The sequence below is a fragment of the Otolemur garnettii genome, unplaced genomic scaffold, assembly GCF_000181295.1.
Source record: "Otolemur garnettii isolate 467f Iridium unplaced genomic scaffold, OtoGar3 scaffold00045, whole genome shotgun sequence".
Classification (NCBI taxonomy): Eukaryota; Metazoa; Chordata; class Mammalia; order Primates; family Galagidae; genus Otolemur; species Otolemur garnettii.
The window spans coordinates 5,087,327-5,097,455 of record NW_003852440.1 but is presented as its reverse complement, the minus strand read 5'-3'; positions in this window follow the sequence as shown (position 1 = coordinate 5,097,455).

The following is a 10,129-nucleotide window of genomic DNA, read 5'->3' as shown; positions in this document are numbered from 1 at the left end:
TGGCAACCCACAATTTTATTCAACAGCCATATCAGTGGTGCTTTTGTGAAGAAAATAAAGTCTCCTGCAATAAGAAACAGTACTTACTCTCTTTCTGGAATTAAAAAATATATATCATCTTAGTGGTTCACATGATTCTGTGAACAGATGGGTGATAAATAATTGAGGTTGTTTACAACGTCAGTCAGGAGCAGGATTGACAGCAGGTGGGAGCCCCTGCTGCGACTTCCCTCGGCAGCACAAGCTTCTCTCGGGCAAGATCTGTGCAGGATTCATCTTTTTGTCCCTCCTGGCACTGTCTGGCACACACTCTGTACATAACATAGTGAGCACTGATGCTCACCAAGCTTTTCTGAGCACTTGTATCTTAGTCTGTTGGGGCTGCTATAACCAAATGCCTTAGCCTGGGGAGCTCACAAACAACAGAAATTTATTTCTCATAGTTCTGGAGGCTGAGAAGTCCGGGATTAAGGTGAGAGCAGATCTGGCATCTGGTGAGGCCCTCTACTTCAAAGACAGTGCCTTACTGGTTCGTCTTCACAAGGCAGTGGGGGGGGGGGGGACAGGGTGCCTTCGATCTCCTTATAAGAGCACTGATCCCACTCATGAAAACAGAGTCCTTGTGACCTACTAACTTTCCAAAAGGCCCTACTTCTTCATACCATCACATCTGGGATAGGAGTTTTGGAGGACATCACCATTCGAGCTATAGCAAACATCTACTTTTGGTTTACTCAGCCAGATGCTAAGAAGGAGTTTTGGCTTTAAGTTTTGAGGGAAGATAAGATACATACGTTTGTAATAAAAAAAAAATAAAATAAAAAAAACAGGGGGCAGCACCTGTGGCTCAAAGGAGAGGGGCACCAGCCAGCCCCATATACCAGAGGTGGTGGGTTCAAACCCAGCCCCAGCCAAAAACTGAAAAAAAAAAAAAAAAAAAAACCCAGCATAGCTGGGCATTATGGCAGGCACTTGTAGTCCCAGTTACTCAGGAGGCAGAGGCAAGAGGATCTCTTGAGCCCAAGAGTTTGAGGTTGCTGTGAAGTATGATGCCACAGCACTTTACCCAAGGTGTTAAGACTGTCAAAAAAAAAAAAAAAAAAAAACCAGCAAATGTAATTGAGTTAAGTGAATCTGCCATGCTCCCTGGTCTCCGCTCCCATCCTTGTCTCTAACCTAGAGCATGTATGACACTGGGCCCAGCTGGGACGCAGAGAATAAGGGAGGATCTTGCAGTGCTCTCCCTCCAGGCAGGCATGGTGACCCCTGAGTGGCAGCACATAGCTCAAACAGACTCTTCAAAACAGCCTGGACCAGCACAAACTCCATCCTCCAGGATATATCAGAGCATCTCTGTTTCCTGGTTCCGCTTCCTGGCCAATTCCCAACTCCTGTTCCATATTTTCCAGATCCTATCCTGATAGCCCTTCTACTCAGGTTTTGGCTCCTTGTACTTCTCTCAGGAATCCATCCTTCCTTAATCTCACCATTCACCTTCTTGACACTCAAACTGCATCTGATGCTCACAGATCCCTGAGTCCTGAACAGCACAGGTCCTGCTATATTCATCCTTGCCTATGTTATCCTAGGTCCATAAAGCTACTGCCTTCACACCTCTTCCCTGAGTAGGACATGCTACTGTCACAGGTGCATGCATAGAGCAGGACACACTTCCAGCACTGTGATATGCCTGGGCTGGCTCAGCTGGATATTCACAGTGACATATCCTGACTGTGGAAGGCCTGACATTGCCCACTTACGAGGAGGGGAAACGGGGTATATGTGGACCCAAGCAATCAATTTGTGATATGCAGTAGAATAAATGCTCCTAGAAAGAAACCAAAGATCTTCAACAAGATTTTCCCCTTACTAAGTTAATTCCTGAAAGTTAGGCATTTCAGTAAAAGTCCTCTCATTTAGTTAAAAGCTACATGGCACCAAACACACACAAAGCACATGGAAGTGTTTACGCATTTCTCACAGCTGTGATTGCAAGGTTCTCAGCTGAAAGTTTCAGAAACCCAGTAACCCAACTCGCATGGCCTCAAGAAAAATACGAGATCTTTTTGGTTCATGCAACTAAAATGTACAGGAGTGTAATTGTCATCAGAGCTTGAATGAGGACGTCAAACTCAGACTCTCTTGGTCTCTTGTCTTCATCTTTAATGGTGACATGTAGGCAGACAATTTCTATATAATGGCAAGATAACCCCCACTGGTTTCAGATTTATACACTATCACCTCATGCCACCAGTGGATCAGGAGCTTTTCTCTTCCAGAAGATTCTCAAAAGTTCTGGAATTGAATCTCATAGATTGGCCTACTGGCATGAGTTGCTTGCCTACCTCCAAATCAACCACTATGGCAGAAGAAAAGGAATAAACCATAAAGAGTTGGGAAGAAGCTGTTTCTCTAAAATAAAGTCAGGAAGCTGTTGGCATACAGGGGAGAAATTTGTACTTGAAGGCAAAAATAACAAATCTATCACCCCTCCACCCCTTAGCTTCCCATTGTTTATAAACATTCTTCTTTCCATTTGTACATTTCAGTAATATCCCCTACCTGACATAAGGCAACTTACAAAAACTAAATCATTCCATCTCCAGTCATAGACAACACTAAACTATGCCCTGTTTTTGCATCCAACTCCAAAATCCTGGTCTCAGGGTCACATAGCTTCCTCTCAATAAGGTCTAGTTATAGCAATTCATAGTCTGACACCCTATAAACTAAATGATGAACATAAATACCCCCACACATCTAGAGTACATGAGTGAAGGAAAAAGAGGATAATGCAATAGAATTTCCCATTTAAAAATGAGGAAGAAATGATCACCAGTCCTTTACATACATCATGTTCCATTGGACGAGAACCTCAAGGACTCACACCCGAGCCGTGGAGGTCTTTGACCAGCCTGTCCAATAGTGTTGGTTCTGATCTCTGAAAGAAACTCTTTTGCCAGTTGTCCTCCATTCCATATCCAAGGTGGGACCCTGAGGAGGATCTTTTAGAGACCTACTTCCAGATGGTACAGATTTGGGGGGTCAGGGCTTACTTTAGGGCTGACCAATCACAGCCCCATGTTAGCCATGCTGAAATTTCTCTGCCAAAGCAATTCTCTAAGAAGTTCAGAACTTAGTACTCTTTCAGTCAATTTGCATCTGGTCATTTCATGGGATGTTAACCAAAGCAAGAGATACCTTCCTCTTCTAGACGCTGGCCTGGGAGTTCTGTTTCTTAGCAACAGCATTAAGGCTGTACTCTCCTCCCCAGCTAATGGCCTCCACTTTAATCCCCTGCATCGGTGAGACTTAAAACCGTAGCCTGAAACAGGAAGCTCTGCTAATTTGCCTCTTGCCCAGCAGTCTAGGGATAACTATTATTTTTATGAATCATTAATTTGTACTCTCATTACCCTCTCTGCCTCCATAGTCTTTTTTTTATTAGAAGACTTTTCAAAATTTTTATTGACACATAACACACATACAGAAAAGTGCAGAAATCATACATGTTGAAGCCCAAATGAATTATCACAAAGTGAGCACACCTGTGTAACCATCACCAGGTCAAGAAACAGAACAATACCAGGATGTCAGAAGCCTCCCTGTTCCCCTTCCCAATCACTACCCACTCCATCCCCAAAGGTCTCCATTCACCTGACATAAAATGAACATATGGTGACTCTAACACCATATATTCATTTTGCCTGGTCTTGAAATTTATATAAATGGAACCCTCTCTTTTTTTTTTTTTTTTTTTTTTAGAGACAGAGTCTCACTTTATCGCCCTCAATAGAGGCCCATGGCATCACAGCTCACAGCAACCTCCAACTCCTGGGCTTAGGCGATTCTCTTGTCTCAGCCTCCTGTGTAGCTGGGACTACAGGTGCCCACCACAACGCCCAGCTATTTTTTGTTGCAGTTTGGCTGGGGCTGGGTTTGAACCCGTCACCCTCTGTATATGGGACAGTGCCCTACCCACTTCACCACAGGCACCACCTCCATATGTATTCTTTTATGTCAAGCTTCTTTCATTCAAAAGGATATCTGTGAGATTCTTTCATGCTGTTGCATGTAGCAATAGTTTGTTCTGTTTATTAACATATAATGTTCATTGCAAAACTACACCACAATATATTTACCCATTCTATTATTGATAGGCATTTAGATTTCTCTAGTTGGGACTGTTACAGACCAGGCTGCTAAGAACAGTTTTTATAAGTGCTGTTTGGGTTTTGCTGTTGTTGTTTAAGACAGGGACTCACTCTCTTGCCCTGGCTAGAGTGTAGTAGTGCCATCATAGCTCACTGTAACCTCAACTCCTGGGCTCAAGCCACCTCGGCTTCCTGAGTAGTTGGAACTACAGGTACATGCCAACACACCTGGCTAATTTTTCTTTTTTGTAAAGACAGAGTCTCACTACATTGCTCAGGCTGGTCTCAAACTCCTGGCCTCCCAAAGTGCTAGGATTACACAGGTGAGGCACCACACCCAGCTCCTTGTTGTTTTCTTTTCTTTTCTTTCTTTTTTTTTTTTTTTACTAAATCATAACTGTATACATTGATGCATTTATGGGGTACAATGTGATGATTTTATACACCATCTGGAATGCTTACATCAAACTGGTTAACATAGCCTTCACCTCATTTACTTGTTTGTGTTAAGACATTTATACTCTACTCTTAATAGATTTGACATGTACCCTTGCATTATGCACAATAGGTGAGGTCCCACCAATTACCCTCCCTCTACCCAGCCTCCCCCCTCCCCTCCCCTAACCCTCTTCTTCCCTCCTTCATTCTGGGCTATAGTTGTGCTTTATCATTCATATGAAAGTGTGGGTGATTATATATTGGTTTCATAATAGTACTGAGTACATTGGATACTTTTTCTTCCATTCTTAAGATACTTTACTAAGAAGAATATATTCCAGCTCCATCCATGTAAACATAAAGAAGCAAAGACTCCATCTTCTTATGGCTGCATAATATTCCATGGTGCACACATACCACAATTTGTTAATCCATTCACGGGTTGATGGGCACTTGGGCTGCTTCCATGACTTGGCAATTATGAATTGGGCTGAAATAAACATTCTGATGCAAATATCTTTGTTGTAAAATGATTCTTGGTCATCTGGATATATACCTAGTAGAGGAATTGCAGGATCAAACAGCAGGTCTACTTTTAGTTCCCTAAGTGTTCTCTAAACTTCTTTCCAAAAGGAACGCATTAGCTTGCATTCCCACCAGCAATGCAGCAGTTTTCCCTTCTCTCCAAAAGCAAGCAGACAGCCCTTGTTGTTTTCATTGAACTTCCCTGATGATGAGTGAAGTTGAGCACCTTTTCATGTTACTGTCATTTGAATATCCTCTTTTGTGAAATGCCTGTCAAACTCTCCTTCCTACTTTTCTGTGGGGTTGACTATCTTTTTCTTAGCTGTTTCCTTACTGGAGTTCTTTATGTGAGCCTAAATAGGAACCCTTTGCCAGTTACATGTGCTGCAAAATCTTCTCCTGTCTGTAGCTTGTGTTTCTACCCTCTGATGACTTTTGATAACCATAAGGGTGGTTGTCACCTTCTGCCCTGGGGAATAAGAGTGGGGCCCCAGCTCCTCCCCAGTTGTAGTTATATCAAAAGATATATTTTGTTTCCGGTCTGTCTTTGCAGGAATGAACTTTATTATATAACAGAGAACTTCCCTTTTCCAGCCCTGCAAGGTATAGCGTTACCTGGGTCTCAGCTACCGTAGGTATAAAGGACCTCTTTTATCAAAGACATATTTTTCACTTTTTCTACTTTCATATGAGCCAACTTTGACAGAAGTTTGTCTTTTTCTCACAGAAATTTACTGAGAACCTCAAGAAATAGCCTACACACTCCACAGCCTGAAAAGTTCTACCAATTGCTTTAATGATCCAGTCTCAAATAGTTCATGCTGAGTCCCAAGAGAGAACAGGCAACAATTGAAATTTAACATGATTTACTGGAGCAGAACAAAGACTGCCAACTTCTTAGCCAGGGATGGAAAGACCCTATTGCCTTCCACTCTACCTTGAATTAGCCAATTCCACATTTTAGGGTCTATTACTTAAAGCTTCCAGGTACCAATTCCTAGCAGTAACCTTTCACAACTCAAACTAGCTTATGTAAAAAAGAAAAAGAAAAGGTGGGGTGGGGCATATTTATTAGGTCATATAACTAAATCATCCAGATATAAATCTATCACAGCTGCATACAGGGGCTGAAGTAATTACATATGGATCAAGTTTATCACCATCCCGCAATTCTTTTTTTTCTTTTTTCTTTTTGAGACACATTCTCCTTTGTTACTTACCCTCAGTAGAGTGCTGTAGCATCACAGCTCACAGCAACCTCAAACTCTTGGGCGCAAGCGATTCTCTTGCCTCAGCCACCCAAGTAGCTGGGACTACAGGCGCCCACCACACGTCTGGCTATTTTTAGAGATGGGGTCTCACTCTAGCTCAAGCTGGTCTGGAACTTGTGAGCTCAGGTGATCCACCCACTTCAGCCTCCCAAAGTGCTGGGATTACAGGCGTGAGCCACTGTGCCTGGCCCCTTCCCTCAGTTCTGTGTTAGCTTCATTCATTCATTCATTCAGAAAGGCAGGTAGACAAAATAGCCCCCAGCAGTTCCAGGGTAGCATGTTGTCTTCTCAGGTACCCCACGGTAAGGAGAACTTGTCTTCCCCAATAGCTCAAATAGAAGTCCTGAAATTGAGCCTCAGTGACCTGGCTCAGATCATGTGCCCATCTTGGAATGGTGGAGACAGAGTTGCCTCTTCACCCAAAGGAAAACTAGTATGCATTTCTGAAGGAGGAAATCCTTTCTCTAATGGAGATTGGGCAGGTAGAAACAAAAGACATTCTGGACAATCATTTACTAATTAAGAACCATCTAAAACCCTTTGACAAACACTATCACTTGCCTACTCAGTGTCCATTTTCCCTACTCCTTCTTCCTGGAATCTCAATTGTTTGCTTGGCAATATGCCCGGTTTCAGGGTATGAATCATAACCAGTCTAAACGGAGCATAATAAACACACTCCCTTTTCCAGATTTAATGGGCAGATACATAACATGCTTTGGGCAATTAGGTGGAGGGAAACCCCTGCTGGGGAGGTGATTTTCCTCTGGAAAGGAAGAAAAATTTATGCAGAGAGCCTACTTGCTGCACTGGCCACCGTTGAGCCCATTTCCAGGTCCTCTCTGGACAGAGTTGTGCGGGTATATGATACCTGGAGCCATTGCAGCCACTTTGGACCATGAGGGGAAGGTCAAGAGAAGAGCAGAGATGCCCATTCAGAGCCCTAATGACATGGAACTACCAATCCAGCTCTCTAGAAATACCACCTCCAGGCTGCTTGTTCAGAAAACAGTACACTTTACAGACACTGGTTTTCAAGTTTTCTGTTTCCTACATCTGTATACATTCTACCTCTTCCATAACTATACTCCACATGAGCCTATCTGAATAAGCAGGCATTCAGTCAGTCATCTTTTGTGGAGGTCGAATCATCAGAATTGTCACTGTCCCACACTTTACAAACACAGGACTAAAAAAGGAACATAAGCTATGGTGTGCTTCCTGTCCCAGAACCTCTCTCACTCCTCTCTCCTTACCTTGTATTAGGTTGAACCTTATGAAACTAATAATATTCAACCCTTTCTGATCTACACACCAGGCAAGTCCATGTGGCTCGCCCTAACTAGGAGGGATGCCCTTTCACATGTACAAGAGTATTGATTGCTATGTTAACACGTGTAGAAGCAGAGAAACTGTTTCCATCATTTCCATTCCAAGCCACATGAATCCTTGAGCAGCACAGGAAAAAAATAACACAAGTGAATGGTTGGAGGAGGTGTGCCAAAGACGCAGCTGATGACAGGGCACCCTGGGAAGAAAGCCTCCTGTTCATCAGCTTGGGACACAGCCTTGGTCTCTGGGCACTCCATTCGATTCTGTCCTGCTCAGCAGGGTAGTCACTCTCCACAGATGTCTGGAAAACAATTAAAATGTGACCTAGTGTAACTGATAAAATCAATTTTAGGCCAGGTGCAGTGGCTTGCACCTATAATCCCAGCACTTTGGGAGGCCAAGGCAGGAGGATCACTTGAGTCCACAAGTTTGAAACCAGTCTGAGCAACATAGCTAGACACTATCTCTGCAAAAAAAATTAAAAATTAGCCAGCCATGGTGGCACACACCTGTATCCCCAAATACTTGGGAGGCTGAGGCAGGCCGATTACTTGAACCCAGAAGTTTGAGGCTACAGGGAGCTATGATAACACCACTGCACTCTAGCTGGGGCAACAGAGTGATGCCCTATCTCAAAAATAACAAACCAACACATCAATTTTAATTGTATTTAATCTTAATTAATTTCAATTGCTACCTGTGGCTAGTGGCAACTGTTTTAGAGTTCTCCCAAGAAATAGACCAATAGGAGAATATATATATATATTTTTATAAATATATATCATATATAAGCAGATATAGGATATACATTTTATATATATTAGAGGGAGACAGACATTGATTAAGAAGAATGGACTTATATGATCATGGAGGCTAAGAGGTCCCATGATCTCCCATCTGCAAGCTGGAGGCCCAGGAAAGCTAGTGGTGTAGTCCAGGCCAGTCCTCATCTGAAGGCTTGAGAATACAGGGTGTCAAGAGCATAAATCTCCATCAAGGGCAGGAGAAGACAGATGTCCCAGCTCCAACAGTCAGGAGACAAAAGGCTAATTCCTCCTTCCCTGCCTTTTGTTCTTTCCAGGCCATTCACAGCTTAGATGAAGCCCACTCCCATTGGGAAGGGCATCTGCTCTACTGAGTCCATCTATTCAAACACTAATCCCATCTGGAAAGACTCTCACAAGCATATCCAGAAAAAAATTTAAGCCAAATAACTAGGCACCTCTGATTCAGACAAATTGACACATAAAATTAACCATCACAGCAACCACGCTGGACAGAGCAGGTCTGGGCTTTTTTTTTTTTTTTTTTTTTTCTCCTTTAACTTAAGCAACCCATTCCAAACATTTTTTTTTTTTTTTCTGAGACAGAGTCTTGCTTTGTCACCTGGCTAGAGGGCAGTGGTGTCATTGTAACTCATGGCGACAGTGACCATAAACTCCTGGGTTCAAGAGATCCTCCTGCCTCAGCCTCTCAAGTAGCTGGGACTATAGATGTGTGCCACCAAGGCAAATTAATTTTTTTGTTTTTTGTAGAGACAGTGTCTTGCTATGTTGCTTAGGCAGGTCTTGAACTCCTGACCTCAAGTAATCCTCCAGTCTCAACCTCTCAAAGTGCTGGGATTATAGGTGTGAACCACCATGCCCAGCTCTAGGCTCTTAATGACTGTCTCCACAGCCTCATTTCAATTGCAGAAACTGACCTTGCTCCTGCTCCATTATTTCTTATAAAAGCTCACTATTGGCTGGGCACAGTGGCCCATGCCTGTAATCCTAGCACTCTGGGAGGCTGAGGCAGGCGTTTGAGCTCAGGAGTTCAAACCTGAGCAAGAGTAAGACCCCGGGGCAACGTCTGTGGCTCAGTGGGGAGGGCACAGACCCATATACCAACGGTGGTGGGTTCAAACCCAGCCCGGGCCAAACTACAACAAAAAATAGCTGGGCGTTGTGGGAGGTGCCTGTAGTCCCAGCTACTTGGGAGGCTGAGGCAAGAGAATCATCTAAGTCCAGGAGTTGGAGGTTGCTGTGAGCTATGACACCATAGCCCTCTATGGAGGGTGATAAAGTGAGACTCTGTCTCTAAAAAAAAAAGAGTAAGACCTTGTTTTTACTAAAAGTGAAAACTGAGGCAAAAGGATGCCTTTAGCTCAGGAGTTTGCTCAAAAGACTTGAGGACTAGTTAACTCTCTGACAGTAGGCTCATCCTGAGAAAAGAGAGCTATAAAAAGACATGATCAGTGTAGATTAAAAGGTACCATTGTGGGCTAACCTGGCTTGTAATTGGCTGCAGTGACTTCTTGGTCAATTTGTGTGTAGTTTCATTCATTTGCTTAATCAACAAATATTTATTTGGTGCTAATGTGCAGAAATGTACTAAATGCAAGGGGAACAAAGATTTTTTTTTTTTTTT